Genomic DNA, 17,755 nt, shown 5'->3' with positions numbered 1-17,755 from the left:
ATGAAAAGCTTAGATCACCCAACAATAAAATGTTGCACAGAGAAACGAACAACACTTACAAAATACAAAATTCCAACCTCTGGATCTCTTGGATGAGGGACCCATATATAGATGTTTTCAGGAGAGTGAGTTAGCTTCTGGGATTTTGATTAGTGTCATTTCACTGATAGTCCTTGGTTCCACTTGGAGATTTCAGATCTATTACTCATCCCTGGGCCAATTCAGAGAGCAAGTGTCATATGAGCAGTTTCTAGAAGATTCTATGAGTTTCCACCTAGCAAACTTCTTCTGGCATTTGTCTGCTTTCGCTTATCACATCCTACAGAAGGGCTTTCCAATATGCATCGCACCCCCCATGTGTAATAGGTGAAATGCATCACACCCTATGCATGGAGCAGTTTGTATGGTCCTATTTTGACCAATTTTGAGTAGTTTTTCATGGAGAACTTCTGGGAGATGATGTAATCAGTTGACCTTGTTCCTTTAGGGTATGAAACAACACTTTTAGGGGTTTAGAAACCCTTGGTTTATGGACATATGTGATTGGGATTGCAGTTCCCAAATATGTCTATAACAAACACCAAAAGCAACATTGATGGAAATATTGAAAGGCACAAAACAAGGCTAGTTGTCAAAGGATACAAGCAGCAGCATGGAAGAGATTATGAGGAAACGTTCACACTAGTTGCGAGGATGGAGAGGGTGTGTACAGTTGTGGCGATTGCCGCACGACATAAATGGAAAGTGTATCAAATGGATGTAAAGTTAGCGTTCTTGAATGGAGTGCTAAAAGAGGAAGAGTATGTTGGGAAACTGCCTGTTTATGATGTAGAAGGCCAAGAAGACAAAGTGTATCGGTTGAGGAAAGCTCTTTATGGGCTGAAGCAAGCACTGCGTGCATGGTACAGCAAGATAGATGCCTACATGTTGGACAATGTTTTCAACAAATGTGACAGTGAGCCTACTCTCTACATCAAAGAGAATGATGGTAAGGTTTTCATTGTTGTCTTATATGTAGATGATTTAATTTTTACAGGAAGTGATGATTTTCTCATTGCTAATTTCAAACAAGTCATGAAGAATGAATTTGAAATGACTAACTTGGGGTTGTTAAGGTATTTTTTGGGCATAGAAGTGGCATTTTTATCTCTCAAGCAAAGTATGTGGCAGACATTTTGGAGAGGTTTAAGATGCAGAACGACAAGCCTGCACCAACTCCAACTGTCATGGATTTGAATTTGAGCAAAGAAGATTGCAACAACAATGTTAATCCGAAATTATGCAAGAGCATGATAGGCAGCTTGATGTATTTGACCGCCACTAGACCAGATAATATGTATGCAGTGAGTTTTGTGTCGAGGTTCATGGACACACCCAAGGAGACACATTGGTAAGCAACGAAAAGAATTATAAGGTATGTCAATGGGATAAAAAAATATGGCGTCTTGTACACTGCAACAGGTGATTTCAGGTTGGTTGGTTACACCGACAGTGATTGGGCAGGAAGTGTCGATGACGAAAAGAGCACGTCGGGTTATGTTTTTCATTTGGGATCTAGACCCATTTCATGAGCTTCCAAAAAGAAATCAATAGTTTCATTGTCAAGAACAGAATCTAAATATGTCACTGCAACAGCAATAGTGTGTCAGGCAGTTTGGATGAGAAGGATGTTGAGGGATATCTGCCGCGACGAAGAGGGAGTGACAACTATTTTCTGCGATAACACATACACAATTGCATTGTCAAAGAATTTGGTCCTTCACAAGATGACCAAGCATATTGATGCTAAATATCATTTTATTAGAGAGATGGTTAACAATGAAGAAATTGTGTTGTAGCTCTACAGGTGACAGGAATAGTTTGCTGATATTTTCACAAAGCCATTGGCATGTGAAAAAATTGTTTATCTTCGAGATTGTCTGCAAATTGTTAATGGTGGCAGTTTCGATTAAGGGGGAGTGTTGGAAATAATAATCCCAACCACCGCCTTAAACACACTGAAAACCATCATGTTTGTTGATCTAGATCTTGGGGGGAGGCCCTCAAGATTTGAAAGATTGAAATGGATCTTGGGGGGAGAGAACCCCAAGATCTGAAAGATTGAAATTGCCATAAGAAAAAATAGGAGAATGCCCAATAAACAAAACCACAAAGAAACTTTTATTTAAAATAGTAATGGAAATAGACCAACTAGGGTGATGGTAGCTTATCTCTGAGAAGAGATGTGTGGCTACATGCCTCTGAACTGTAAAGGCTACATTGTGGCGAACAATCTTTCCTTTTACAAAATGTGACTTGTTACTTATAGTTTTTTTCAGTTACAATACCACGGGTCAATTCCATGGGTGAATGAATACCATGGGTGGATTTTACAATACCACGGGCAGATTCCATTTACAATACCATGGGTGAATGAATACCATGGGTGGATTTTACAGTACCATGGGTAGATGCCATTTACAATACCATGGGTAAATTCCATGGGTCAATGAATAATATGGGTGGATGAGTACCATGGGTTGATGCCATTTTCCATTTGGATCATTCCTCCCTCCTTAAGAAGCAATGGTCCCCATTGCGTAAAGTTCCCTCCTGCAAAGCCTTTATTGAATATGAAGAGCCATTGAAGATAAGGGTTTTATGTGGTTAACACAAAACCCTGATAAACGAAGATCCGAGGATAGAGATACCCTGTAATGCTTATGACCAACTGTGATTCTGACAGTGTGCGGCCTAGCAAATGGACTTCGATGACAAGGATTTTATGTGGTTGACCCATAACCATGATGTTGGTTGCTAATGAAGTAGTAGGTGCCTACATAGCCTGAGGTGGGAGGGCACGTCTCAAAATAACCCAAGCTGAATGTTGCTATGTTGAAACCGATGAATGTGAAGTAGGTGCTTACTAAAGTTGGGTGGGAGGGCACGTCTCCAATGGAAACCCACTCCGAATGCTGCTCCAGAATTGAAATGGATCTTGGGGGGAGAGAACCCCAAGATCTGAAAGATTGAAATTGCCATAAGAAAAAATAGGAGAATGCCCAATAAACAAAACCACAAAGAAACTTTTATTTAAAATAGTAATGGAAATAAACCAGCTAGGGTGATGGTAGCTTATCTCTGAGAAGAGATGTGTGGCTACATGCCTCTGAACTGTAAAGGCTACATTGTGGCGGACAATCTATCCTTTTACAAAATGTGACTTGTTACTTATAGTTTTTTTCAGTTACAATACCACGGGTCAATTCCATGGGTGAATGAATACCATGGGTGGATTTTACAATACCACGGGCAGATGCAATTTACAATACCATGGGTAAATTCCATGGGTGAATGAATACCATGGGTGGATTTTACAGTACCATGGGCAGATGCCATTTACAATACCATGGGTAAATTCCATGGGTCAATGAATAATATGGGTGGATGAGTACCATGGGTTGATGCCATTTTCCATTCGGATCATTTGCCCAGTCAACCACTACACGGTTGTGATTTTGTTTGTAGGCAGAATGACAAAAGTCAGAACAAAAATTCAGAGCGGACCATTCCGCAACACATCACAGAGTTTAAAGAATTTAATGAAGTTTATTAATTAGATATGGGCAAACATTCATTCCACAACTGTCGCCCACACTCCACAACACCTTCCAGTTTAGAAAACCATTTACTAAGTAAAGTCGCCCATGTTGCGTATTAAATATTTTCTCTATCATGTAATTAATGTCAAATTTGTATGTTAAGATAAATATGCAAGTAAAATTCATTTGTAATGTTGGGAATGTTGGGCAAGTTAGGGAGCGAGAGTCTGTGAGGTAGTGAGGAGAAAATCGTGGAGGAAATTTTGGTGGGCGCGTGAAAATCAGTTTACGGAGTTTTACAGAAGTTTACTCTACAACCCAGTGAAGCGTAAATCACAGTAAGTATTTTGTGTTTTGCTTGGAGCAGTAGCCTCCAATTTATCATGCTAATGTATTTTCCTATGTTTTATATTATAATCAAAAGTATGTTATGTTGCAATGTGGTCTTAAGCCTTCACAAGTAAATTTCTGCAACCCTCATTTGTTTTACTCTATTTTGTTGTGAGTTATTTCCTGAATTTAATGAAGTCCCTGTGTGGTTGCGATATCCTCGTTGTAACCTAAAGATTTACCTTTCCACAATAGAAGTTGACCTTGCCTACTCTGCTGCAACCGATTTATAGGAAGAATAGGGGCATATATACCAGCGGAGCCATCTGAGATGTGGTGACCACACCCTCCTTAATATAGCTTCTACATAACAATCTTCACTTGCAAGAATTCGCAAACCATGGTAACAATCTGTATTGAACAGTGCCCGCTTGCAGTTTACCAACAACTCCTCACTACACCTTTTGTGCCATGACATTTCTGAAGAGACATCGAATCGATAACGGAAACCGTGTACACGATGAACCGTCGAAATCCCACGAACTTCACTTGTGACCTATTCAATCATAAAAATAAAAGATAGATAATATCCAGGACACAGATCTTTGTGTTGAACAAAACAACTTTAAAAATTTCGAACCAAAGAGGAATGTTTGAATCACTTATAGACCACGATGACTCTTCAAATAACTTATCAATATTTTTATTGTTGGTCGCGTTGCAGCAAAGACGACGGGGCATTGATCTTTCCGTGGTATATCTTCCCATATATCTAAACTGATCATGCAGTTTTCTCCGATTTTCTTTGTCCCGTTCCAGAAGACACTTGCTCTCTAAATTTGAAAGCCCCACTGCTCCCCATATTCTTTTTGTTGTATCCATATCTTCCCCTATAGAAAAGCAGGTCATATCTAAGAAAATTTGCTGGTTCTCTTGGTCTAGTGAATTATAACTAATTTTCAGCGATTCTTGTATGTCAGCGGGTGGTATCTTGTGAAGTTTATCCAATAACTCCTTCCAATATGTGTCATCTCTTCCACAAAGAAGCGCCCTAGTCACTTTCAATGACAACGACAATCCATCATAGGCCCAAACAAATCGTTCCGCCAGATCTATAAATCCTGGTGGTGGATGTGGCCGATTGAAGGCATAGGAGCATAACAACTTTTGGAAGTGTTCTCTATTCATCCCCGTGAGCTTATAAATTTATGAATATGCTATTTCTGAGCACATGAGAGCATGATATTCTCGAGAGGTAACTAGTATCAAGCTATTGGAAGTAAGAACATCCCTAATTGGTAAGAATGCATCCAATTGATCGACCTTCTCTACATTATCTAAAACTATCATTGCATTACAACAAGCTAGGTAACGTTTAAGGATTATCACACCTTAGTCCACAATCTCAATTTTAATATCCGTGTGTGTCAAGTCCTTAATGAGCTTCATTTTCAAATCAACCAGATATTTTCTAGCTGCAATTTCACTAACATCAGATAAAAAAGAGGATCCATCGTACTCAGAGCATCTACGGTTGAAGATCGATTTCACCAAAGTGGTTTTCCCAATACCACCAACACCTACAATTCCCACAACGTTGGCCTGGACATCATGCTCCTGCCCCTACTGTGACAACACTGTACTTTTAAAGTCTTGTAGCTTATCATCTAAACCAGTTGGATATTTGGCCACAAATAGAGGTGTTTTTCGAACTTTTTTCAATACGTTTCGCACAACTTCATCTAGGAGCTCCTGCTCATTCCTAGATGAATAACCAATGAGAAACGCCTGGGTAAATATGAAGTGTTGATAAAGGAATAAGGATAACAATCACACATCTACAACAACACATATGCACTATGATTTATTCTGAAAAACCACATGGTGGAAACATCAGAAAATCCCCAAAACTTGTGACATGAAAAATCCCCAAATTTGGTCACATGTAATAGGATATACTCAATACCACAGGTTTGTCACTAATTCAAGGTACCTTCAAGGTCCTTTAGTTAATCAAATTTAATTAATATCAAATACCAATCAAGCAAATAAAATGGACATGAAATAAGGGATATATCTCGGGCCTGTTAATGCAATGTTCATCGTTTTGATCCTCAAAAAGGAGCAGTTGGAAACATTTATGGACTATAGGCCGATTTCTCTGTGTAATTCGATAAGTTGATTTCCAAACTAATTGCATGTAGAATTAAACCTATTTTGTCGAGGTTCATTTCCAAGGAAAAGTTTGGGTTTCTAGAATGCATATAGATTCAAGACGTTGTTGGTATTGCTTATGAACTGATGCATTCTATCAAGTCCTGGAAAATAAGAGCCTGTATGATTAAGGTAGACATGTCTAAGGCCTATGTCTGTATTGACTGGTATTTACTAAAAATGGTTATGATAAAATAAGGTATGTCACAAATACTCATTATTTGGATCACGTCTTGCATTCAATCTACAAAATTCATGATCATTATCAACGGTTTGCCAACGTGATTTTTTAACGCTCAAAGAGGGCTAAGTTAGGGATGTGCCCTCTCGCCCTTTCTCTTCCTGATAGTTATTGATTATCTTAGCTGGAAGATGAGGGAGTCTAAAGAGAAAGGATATATTTTCGGGACTAAGGTGTCCAGACATCAGTGGTTCACCTATATGATTTTTGTTGGCAGTCTTCTTTTCGGGGGAGACTTCAGTGACAAAATGGAATTCATAGGACCCTTTCCAAATTTAGTTCAACTATAAGTATAAATATGAATGGTGGTAATTCTATGTTGATAAATGATAATATAGATGAGGAAGTGGAAACAAAAATCAGAATTTTATTTGGGATCCCGGTTAAACATATTGACAAAGGGTTTAATTATCTTGGTTACAAAATTAAATCAAACAGATACTTCATTCAATATTGGGAGTGGATGATTGATAGGTTTGAGAGAAAACTGGAGGGTTGGAAACATAGATAGTTATTCATGGGGTGCAGATTGATCATGTTGAAAGTGTTATTGCAGAACAATGTAGTATATTGGATGTATTTATATCTCTTGCCGAAGAAAATTATTCATAGGAAGAAGGCTATTATGGGTCGTTTTCTATGGGATGGGTGCAGCTAAAGGGAAAGTACCATTTGATAAAGTGGGAGGCGATAGGAGGCCCATAGAGGAAGGAGGGTGGGGCATTATAAGTATATATAGTTTTAATAAAGCTCTTATTATTAAGAATATGTTGAGGGCTACTACAAGTCAAGGTATGTGGTCTCTCATCATGAAAGATAAATACATGTTTGATAATTGTTTTAAGTCTAGGATAACACTTGGGGCCAGGAATAAAACAGAAAACTCATATATTTGGTGATGCATGATGAATTTACTTCCTTGTATGATGAGTTTTATTTGATGGGAAATTGGAGACGGTGCCACGATTATGATCGGTTTGGATGCTATGGTGGGAATGATCTGAGGTCATACCTTATCGGCTTAGCTTTTGAATTTCATTCACGGTAAGGGCATTCATACATTACACTAGATTTCTATAACACAATATGATAACATTGATGGTAATTCTTGGAGACGAGCGATAGATTTAGGCTTGACGGTCATGCACAAACAGGAATAGGAGGAATATGTATCTAAGCTTAGAGATGCATGTATATTTTTACAAGATCAACACCATAAAATGTGTTGAAATAGGAAATTATATAAAAGAAATTTTTTTATATTTGAACATTACAAATTGGAATTTATTATTTTTAAAAAATAATTTAATTTACTTTTCTTTAATTTAATTAATTGTTAAATTAAACATTTTATTATTAATTACCTAATTTAATAAACCTTTATGATCCTAATAATTTACTTATAATCATTTCATAAAATCTTATTCTATTACAATTTTTAATAACTATCAATCCTTGAAAAAAAATTTGATGATTCACCACAAACCTAACAACGTGAAGTGTTTAATGCCTTTATACCATAATAAAAACTCAATCATCATAAATAATTAATTCATTTTAATATAATGCACCATGGCATCTTATCCAAGAGTAATAAGTCATGCAATCAAATAAGTCAATAAATCCTATTAAATTGCCAAAAAATTGACAAATTAATTAAACAATATGCCCCTATAGGGAGAAGAGCAACTATTTTATACGAAAAAACGACTATTCTATACTTTAAAAAATAGTCTCACATCTTAATCATCACCATGATTTGAATAAAATTAATAATGACATCAACAAGCTTATATCAGAAAGTTGGGTTGGTTCCAAATGACATCAACAAGATTTTATCAATATATGAGGAGATGGGTCCGAATAAAAGGAACAAAGGAGTGAGGATTATCCAACACAAAGATATACAAGATTATATCAATATATGAGGAGATGGGTCCGAGCAAGAGGAACAAAGGAGTGAGGATTATCAAACACAAAGATATATGGGGTAGCTATTCTGTGCGTTTCTTTGAGGGAGCATGTAAAGGGAGGAGGTTGTAATGTGGAGCTGTTATAGTTATCAATGCCATTTTTTGTGAGGAGGAGGATAACTAAAGAGTAAGGCATAGTGTATTCAAAGAGGTGAAATGGTTGTGAAGATGCAAAAAAATTTCAATGGTTGTGAAGATGTAAAAAAATATCATAGGTTGGGTGAAGAAGAACACAGGTTTCAGTCCCTCTATTCTCAAAAATTGAATATGCAGCATTCTGGTCCTTGTGAGTACCTTTCAAGCGGTTAATTTCAATCTGATTGAGAGAGAACAAAATTGGATAGCTGCTCTGTTGTCCAAAAAAAATGATGAAACCAACAGATAAATTTTACTTTTACTGCTTATGAACAGGGACACTTGATTAACGCTGGTAGTATAAACTACTCATAGAGGCAAAAGGGAGAAATCTAGGATAGCTAGAAGCATTGATAGATTTATGTCGAAACATTAAGACTCGTTTTTTTTTGTTGTTTTTTAATGAAGTTTTATTACCAGGAAAATGTAATAGAATAATCATAAAGGGAAAATAAACTGATACCAAATAGATTGGTGTAGGAAGTTTCATAAGAAGATGGAAGAGAAACATGAATTTGTACTATTTTTATATATTAATACGAATAAAAAATAAATAAAACAGACACGAAATAGTTAAAATTTCGTACCCATTAAAGGCCTTCCATTCACAACCTTTCAGATTTGTGACATGAGAAAGAGTAGCTCTCCAGCCTTGAATGATAGCAGAGTTGTGGCGTGGCTTCTCTCCATTAGTTTGAGGGTCGCTGCTTGTCTTCTGCTCGGGTTTTTTCAGGGCTTCAGCAAATACTCCTTTTTTGTCATTCCACTTGACCTCCGAAGGCTCGACATTAAAAAATATTGGTACAATCGGAGCCCCCGACTTGACCATAAGCACTAGTTCATTGAGGCACCATGTTGATTCCCCAAAAGTCGGAGAGAAAATTGCAACGTGGACAGAAGCCACTCGAATAGTAGCTTGATGTTGTGTCCGGCCTGCAGTTCAGGCCTGTCAAGAAACGACCACAATCCATGTTCACGAAGGTGCTTGTCGAGATGGCTAACGAAGGTGTGTTGATATGATTGATGAAAACATCATATCGAGGACAAGAGGTGGAGGCAGAAGACGATGAAGCATGGATCTATAGGACCAAGAGTGCTGCAAATGGGCAAATCACCAGACATAAAGCAAGGCTTGTAGCCAAAGGCTTCCAACAAGTGCGTGGCATTGATTATGATGAGACCTTTGCTCTAGTAGCAAAGATGGATTCCATATGCCTTACATTTGCCATTGCGGCTGCCCAGGGGTGGGAAGTACGTCAGATGGATGTGAAGAATGCTTTCTTCACGAAGACCTATCTGAGGAGATCTACATGGAGTAGCCACATGGTTTCACTCAGGATTCATATTTGGTCTGCAAATTGAAGAAATCTCTCTACGGCCTTAAGCAGGCCCCAAGAGCTTGGTATGCAAAGATGGATTCTTTTCTCTTATCACAAAACTTTGAAAGATGTAAGTCTGATCCGATTGTTTACATGATCAGGACACATGATTCGCTTCTTATCTTAGTTTTGTATGTGGATGATCTCCTAATCACCAGCAGCTCGACTTCAGCCATTGCTACAGTTAAGAGGACCTTGCATGATAGGTTCTTGACGACGGAAATGGGTCCATTACACTTCTTTCTTGGTGTTGAGATCAGTCAGGATTCCACAGGCATCAAACTCTCTCAGGCTGAGTATGCATGGGATCTCCTCGAGAGATTTCGCATCACTAACTGCAAGCCAGCACCGACTCCTTTTCTGTCTGGAGTCCGCCTTGAGGATGGAGGTGACACTCCATTAGTTGACAGCACTTTCTACCAATAGCTAGTGGGGAGCTTATTGTACCTCACCCACTCCAGAGCAGATCTCTCATATGTAGTAGGGGCAGTTTCCAGATACATGCAGGAGCCGCATGAGCTACACTAGAATGCTGCCAAGCACATCCTCCAATATGTGCAGGGCACCATCACCTTCAGGATTCACTATGTAGCAGGCACTGCATTGAATCTCCTTGGCTTCACAGATTCTGATTGGGCGGGAGACAACATTGATCGCAAGTCCACCTCTAGATATTCACTTAGTCTAGGATCTGGCCCCATCTGTTGGCCGAGCAAGAAGCAGGCTACTATTACTCTCTCTTCAGATGAGGCCGAGTATAGAGGAGTAGTCAACATCACCATTCAGGCTCTATGGCTACAACACTTCCTCAGTGAGTTGGGCATCCGGTTCCACCAACCCATTGTCATCTGGTGTGACAACCAGAGCACTCTCAAATTTTGCAGGAATCCAGTACAGTGGCAGCAAATGAAGCACATAGAGATCCATATGCACTACATCAAAGACTTAGTATATGATCGGATCATTGATTTGTAGTTCTGTCCTTCAGCAAAACAGACTGTAGACATCTTCACCAAGACATTCACTGAGCAGAATTTTCGCTCTCTGCGCAATCGTCTTGGCGTGAAGGACACAGTTGCTTAGCAACTGTCTTTTCTTCCTCTTTTCTTTTGATTACATTGTATTTTGAGGGAGGGGTTTTCCCATGGGGTTTTCCCTCTTTCCTCAATTTTAGTACAAGTTGCACTGTATTTTGGGTGACCTTTGGCCTTAGTTTCCAGGGCCCATTTTCTTTTTTTCCTCATAGTGGTGTTCAGGGGGGGTGTGGGAACTACTACACACCTACATGCAGACTCTTAGTTAGAGCATGGGACTACATGCAAGATTCCTTCTGCATGATTTACTCCTTCTTTAACTCCGCAATTGGTTAGTTCTTCTGCATGATTTACTCCTTCTTTAACTCCGCAACTGGTTAGTTCTTCTGCATGATTTACTCCCTGATTTGCTGCTTCTTTCACTCCACAACTGGCTAGTTCTCTCTGGAACTTGTTGTAGGTGTTGAATCTTCTCATTGATCACCACTATGGTGCATTACCTTGGGATCTTCACCCAGTAATGCTATATCATGAGTATTGTAACCTATTTTCTAAACCTTTACTAGCTAGATTCATCTGTGCAGATTTTCTAACACATTTATAGCTAGTCTGTGCGTTTCTTTGAGGGAGAATGTAAAGGGAGGAGGTGTGAATGTGGAGCTGTTATAGTCATCAATTCCATTTTTGGTGAGGAGGAGAACAGCTAAAGTGTAAGGCATAGTGTATTCAAAGTGGTGAAATGGCTGTGAAGATGCAAAAAAATATCACTGGTTGTGAAGATGTAAAAGAATATCATAGATTGGGTGAAGAAGAACACAGGTTTCAGTCCCTCTATTCTAAAAAATTAAATATGCAGCATTCTGGTCCTTGTGAGTACCTTTCAAGCGGTTAACTTCAATCTAATTGAGAGAGAACAAAATTGGATAGCTGCTCTGTTGTCCAAAAAAAATGATGAAACCAACAGATAAATTTTACTTTTACTGCTTATGAATAGGGACACTTGATTAACGCTGGTAGTATAAACTACTCATAGAAGAAAAAGGGAGAAATCTAGGATAGCTAGAAGCATTGATAGATTTATGTCGAAACATTAAGACTCGTTTTTTCTGGTTGTTTTTTAATGAAGTTTTATTACCAGGAAAATGTAATAGAATAATCATAAAGGGAAAATAAACTGATACAAAATAGATTGATGTAGAAGTTTCATAAGAAGATGGAAGAGAAACATGAATTTGTACTATTTTTATATAATAATACGAATAAAAAGTAAATAAAACGGACACAAAATAGTTAAAATTTCTTACCCATTAAAGTCCTTCAGCTTGCAACCTTTCATATTCGCGACATGAGAAAGAGCAACTCTCCAGCCTTGAATGATAGTGGAGTCATGGCGTGGCTTCTCTCCATTAGTTTGAGCGTCGCTGCTTGTCTTCTGCTTGAGTGTTTTCGGGGCTTCAGCGTATACTCCTTTTTTGTGATTCCACTTGACCTCTGAAGGCTCGACATTAAAAAATATTGGAACAATGGGAGCCCCCGACTTGACCATAAGAACTAGTTCACTGAGGCACCATGTCAATTCCCCATAAGTTGGAGAGAAAATTGCAACGTGGACAGAAGCCACTCGAATAGCGGATTCGATTTGAGACTTGATGTTGTGTCCAGCTTGCAGTTCAGGCCTATCAAGAAATGGCCACAATCCATGTTCACAAAGGTGCTTGTCGAGATGGCTAACGAAGGTGTTTTTAACATCGGGCCCCCGATGATTGATGAAAACATCATATCGGGGACAAGAGGTCGAGGCAGAAGATGATGAAGCATCGTGCTTTTTTTGGAGTGTTGTGCTAGGTTTTCCATTGGGATGAATGGATGGACTGATAGGCTGAGACAATGAATAAGACAAATAGATAAAAACTAGAAGCAAGGAGCTGCAGCCGACGGCTCGCTCCTTTTGGCCAAACGTTGTATCTCAACTAGTGTTGTGATGTTATTTTATAACCCCAAAAAAACACTAGTAAGGTGGGGATCAGCACAAGTTTCTTGGTTGTAACATTCCGCGAGGTTTCTTGATTGAAATATTCAAAATATTTAAAAGTTCCACCATCACAACTCTTTATCCAAACCTACCTTTCACTTTTGTCACGGGAAACGACGGAATGTGGATATGTGTTATAGGTTTTATAATAAACAAACTTTATTTTTATTTTTCTTGGTTTATAATGGAGCATTATTACCGGGTAGTTTTTATCTTATATTATTTTATTATTCTTGGCTAGTTGGATATTGCAATGGTTTTTAGTCAAATCTATATTAATTTGTGTTTGATAAAAAAAAAATTGCAAGTATAACATTACACATTGACATATATGATTTCTTAAAAATAATTTAATTTATTTCTGTTCAATTTGATTGGCTATCAAATTGAACATGTTATTTCTCCTTGCATCTATTAATGTCCCCATTACTTCTATTAATTAATGAGAACTACATAGATCATAGTATTATTTAATTATCATAGTATTTAATAATCTATTTAATTAATTTAACATAATTTTTAAGAAGTTGTTTAATTATTTAATGGTTTGAGTTTTTTAGTCAAAATTGAAGATACAATTTTGGTAGAGATTATGATTTTTTATTGTTTAAAATAAATTTCTAAATACATAAATATACTCAATACTCTAAGACATTTTTGAAGCACTATACTAGTGTAGATGATGCAATTAAAACTTACAATTCCAAAAATTACTTTGAACAAATTTAATAAAAAAATATACCCAAAAAAAATGTATCTTGTATTTCATCAATAAATGTATGTTGTATTTCATTCAAGGTGGCTTCCTAAGAAAACATGTCTCCATTTATTGTTTAATGCTAAGAAAGTACACAACCTTGCGATTGTAGTCCAGACATTTTAGTGTGTCACATCTTTTTAAGTTTTGTAAATCATATACAAAATTCATAAATATGTTTGATAATGTAGTTTCAACAATTAAATAATTTAAATTTTACAAAATAATTTTTAATATAATTATAATCATCTATTTTTTTATTATAAAATATATTTTTAATAATCATAATATTATAATAATTTAATAATGATATTTTCATGAAGAAAAGACTTAATAATAATAATTAATGTAATTATATAATTTTAATAACTTATTTTACTAATATATTTTTAATATAATATAATATTGTTTATTTTTATTGTGTTAAAGCTATATTAATATAACTTTTGATATTTTTAAATTTTAAATTTAATATAATTAAATTTAAAGTTTTATTAGGTTCTATTTTGCACAAAAATAAAGATTTTTTCAAAATCTTAACATAATCAATTCTACTTTTATTGATGAGATTTATGTAGCGTAAATCAATGGGGTCATAACTATAGTATAACATGGTTAACAAGTTCAATCATATTCAACCATGGTTATTCATGGTTCACATGAGAAACACAATCAACGATAGTCAACATGGTCAACCATATACATCTATAGTTACATGTTGGCACTGATTGTCAAACAAGCCCAATAATGGTCAAACTATACAATGGTCAATCAAACTCAACAATGTTCAACCATTATCAACTATAGTCAATATTTTCAACCATATTTGTCTATAGTTAAACATTAACAACTATACTCAACCACATTAGCCCATAGTCACCCATGGCCAACCATGTTCATCCATAATCAACCATGGTTGAACATAATTAACCATGGTCAAATAAACTCAATCATGGTCAATCATGGGCAATAACACAACCATATTCATCCATCCTTAAACCACCTCAACAATGCTTAACCATGGACACAATGCTCCTCCACGGTTATCATGGACAACCATATTCATATATAGTTAAATATTGACAACAGTGAATAACCGAGAGACTCTAAATCATAAATGACTAATTTACATCTATTTTTTATAAATAGTTGAAAACCTTTTAGACAACTTCTCAAAACCATTATAGATGATATACATATTATAAGTTTATCAATATGTCACATACTAAAACTGAATCTTGTTTTTTACTTTATTTAGCTATGTTTAAACTAAGTGGCAGGGAATAGCTACCATGTAGAACCTATTTATAATGAAACACGATTCGCTGATTTTTTTTATTTCTTAAAACACAATTCACTATATTTTATTTTATTTCTTAATATATAGTTAATAACACAAAAAACAATTGCTGAAGGACTCAAAAATCCAATATCACACATAAATATCATTATTAAATGTTCATTCTAACATCATTCATTGAAACTTATTTGATTTCTTAATATATAGTTAATAACACAAATAACAGTTGCCAGTATTAAAGAAATCCAATATTACAAAAAAATGCCATTAATGGATGTTCATTTTCTTTAATCTTATTTATTTTTGTTTTATGATAGGTGGTCCTCTTTTATGGTTATGACCACTTCTATTTATTGTTTCTTCTCCACTAGAGTAAGAATCCAATATTATAAAACATAAATCCAATATTACAAAGAAATGCCACATTAATGACAAGTCATTTAATGACAAGTGGTCCTATGAATGACAAGTGGTCCTACTCTATGGTTATGATAGGTGGTCCTCTTTTAGGGTTATGGTTGTTTCTATTTATTATTTCTTGTAGTTATCATAACAATGCCATGGTGGATTAGGATCAATGGAATATTAAGAGAGAAAATAGATGAAATAAGGGATCAAGACAACATTTTAACCTCTCCTAAATTCAAGATATAGCGCTATAAAGAACATGGGAGCATTTCATGCTTGAGACTAGACTAAGTTTCAAGTTACGTTTTATTCCAAAAATGAGGGTAGTTCAGAGAAATTTCCATCAATTGTTTTGTCATTAGAGAGAATGCATTGGAATTAGGGAGAGAAACATGCTATAGGAACATAGTCAAAAGTGATTCATATGAGAGAAGACATAAAGACATTGGAAGAAGGTCATAGCAAGCCACAATCTAATCTATAATGAAGTAACAATCCCACTAGTGAGAAAGGCACATACTAGGGAGCCATAGCCTTTTCTAGTCTTGTCATTTTTATTTTCTATCCAATATATAACTTTTAACTTACAACCATGAACTCTTAATGTACAGTTTGTTTGCCAAACAATTGACTTGAGAAGATAACAACACAAGGTATATTAAAAAATTATCAACACACAAACAATTGCCTAACTCTAGAGATAATTTCCCATATTTCCCTAGTCTACTCATCATTTACTCCAACAAGAGATAGAACAAACCTTAAGATTGATCAATGGGCATACAAAGGATTGTGCCAAGACATGCTGATTATATTGCATGTCAAAGTGATCTTTCCATGTAAATAATATAGTGAAATACATTATATACCCAATAATGACTAGCACTAAAGCCTCATGGTGTATCGATGTCTTTACTCATTCTTTACCAACCTCTTAAGTATCACCCTTAGTGTTACTAGTTACAATAAACTTGAAAAAAAGGAGTAGTGATGATAACGCGAAGTCATAAAGGAGAGTAGGCTATCTCCACATGGCAGACTACATGGACATACCGTTGCTCCAAAGGACAAAAAAAAGATGGTAAGCTAGTGTCTACTGCACCAACATAGAGAATAATCGTGCAAAGAGTTGGGAAGGTACACTAGTGTTATGGTTTGCACTTTCAAGGACACAGTGTTTCAATTATTGAAGAATATAGGCCAAACCATGATCATTATATAGGGGAATGGGGACGGGGTCAAAAAATAGTGAATAGGAAGTGTTTAAATCCATTTATAATCCATGAGATATGGCTGGATAAAATCGGGCTTTGCAACTCTAGATTTTAGCGTCATTTCATGGAGAGCATACAGGAAAGGATCTAATTATCTCCATCCATCTCGATAGTTCCATATCTTCTCACCCATGTGTGTCACTCCTCTCCATGGGACCTTCTCTCTCAGGTTCAATTTTTTCTTACTCTTACCCTGCAATTCTATTTCGAATTTACAACATTTTATGTCTACTTCTCTATCCTCTATGAGCTCTTTTGGTTTCTAGACCTCCATCCCCTTCCTCGACCCTGTGTATCTGAGAGGTTACTTCTTGCCTATATCTCTATCATTTCCCTCGCTATATGTTGTTTCTTCCCTATTATTTGTTGGTCCTATTGCTAGCTCCCCCTCTCGTTTTGGTCCAACCCTTACTATTTTCATCCCCTATTCTTAGGCCTTCATCCCTCGATCAATCCTCCATTATTTATCACTTCTCACTCCCTTCTATTTCGACTTGTCCCTCCCATCTCAGTTTCTCCTACCACATATCCATTCACTAACATGGTGAGGCATCATCTAGTTAGACCCTCTCGACATGGTAGAAGAGATAGACTTGAGGCTCCCCCCTCTCTTGTCTATAGTCCCCCAACCCTAAAAGGCACTCATGAACAATCTTTTGCCAAGGCTATCATGGAAAGATACAAGGATATCATCCCTAAGTTTTTCAATAGAGTAATATTTGACATAGAGGAGCAAGTCAGACAAACTCACCAGTTCATGCTAAGGACACACGTGGAACGAAAGACCAAAAATTGGATCTTTTATGTAGGAAATTTCACTAGAGCCAGAGAATTTGTTTACATGCAGACTATCAACCTGTATTTGCACACAAAAACTCTTATGAGAAGAGTTCCTAAAAACAGGGTTGACACTCAACAAGAAAGTATCATTGTATGGTCGAGACCATAGAAAAAATAGACAACATTAGCATGAAGTTCACACTTTTGACTAAGCGAATCATAGGCACAAACCCCTCAACATAAGATACTAATAGTGATCCCTAGTTGCTAGATTAGGCACAAAATTCAGTTTAGTGAGAGAATATATGGTTCATGCT

The sequence above is a fragment of the Pinus tabuliformis genome, chromosome 6, assembly GCF_031772625.1.
Source record: "Pinus tabuliformis cultivar Carrire ecotype Pingquan chromosome 6, CPIR1, whole genome shotgun sequence".
Taxonomy (NCBI): domain Eukaryota; kingdom Viridiplantae; phylum Streptophyta; class Pinopsida; order Pinales; family Pinaceae; genus Pinus; species Pinus tabuliformis.
The sequence above is the reverse complement of the archived record's forward strand: the minus strand, read 5'-3'. Positions refer to the sequence as shown.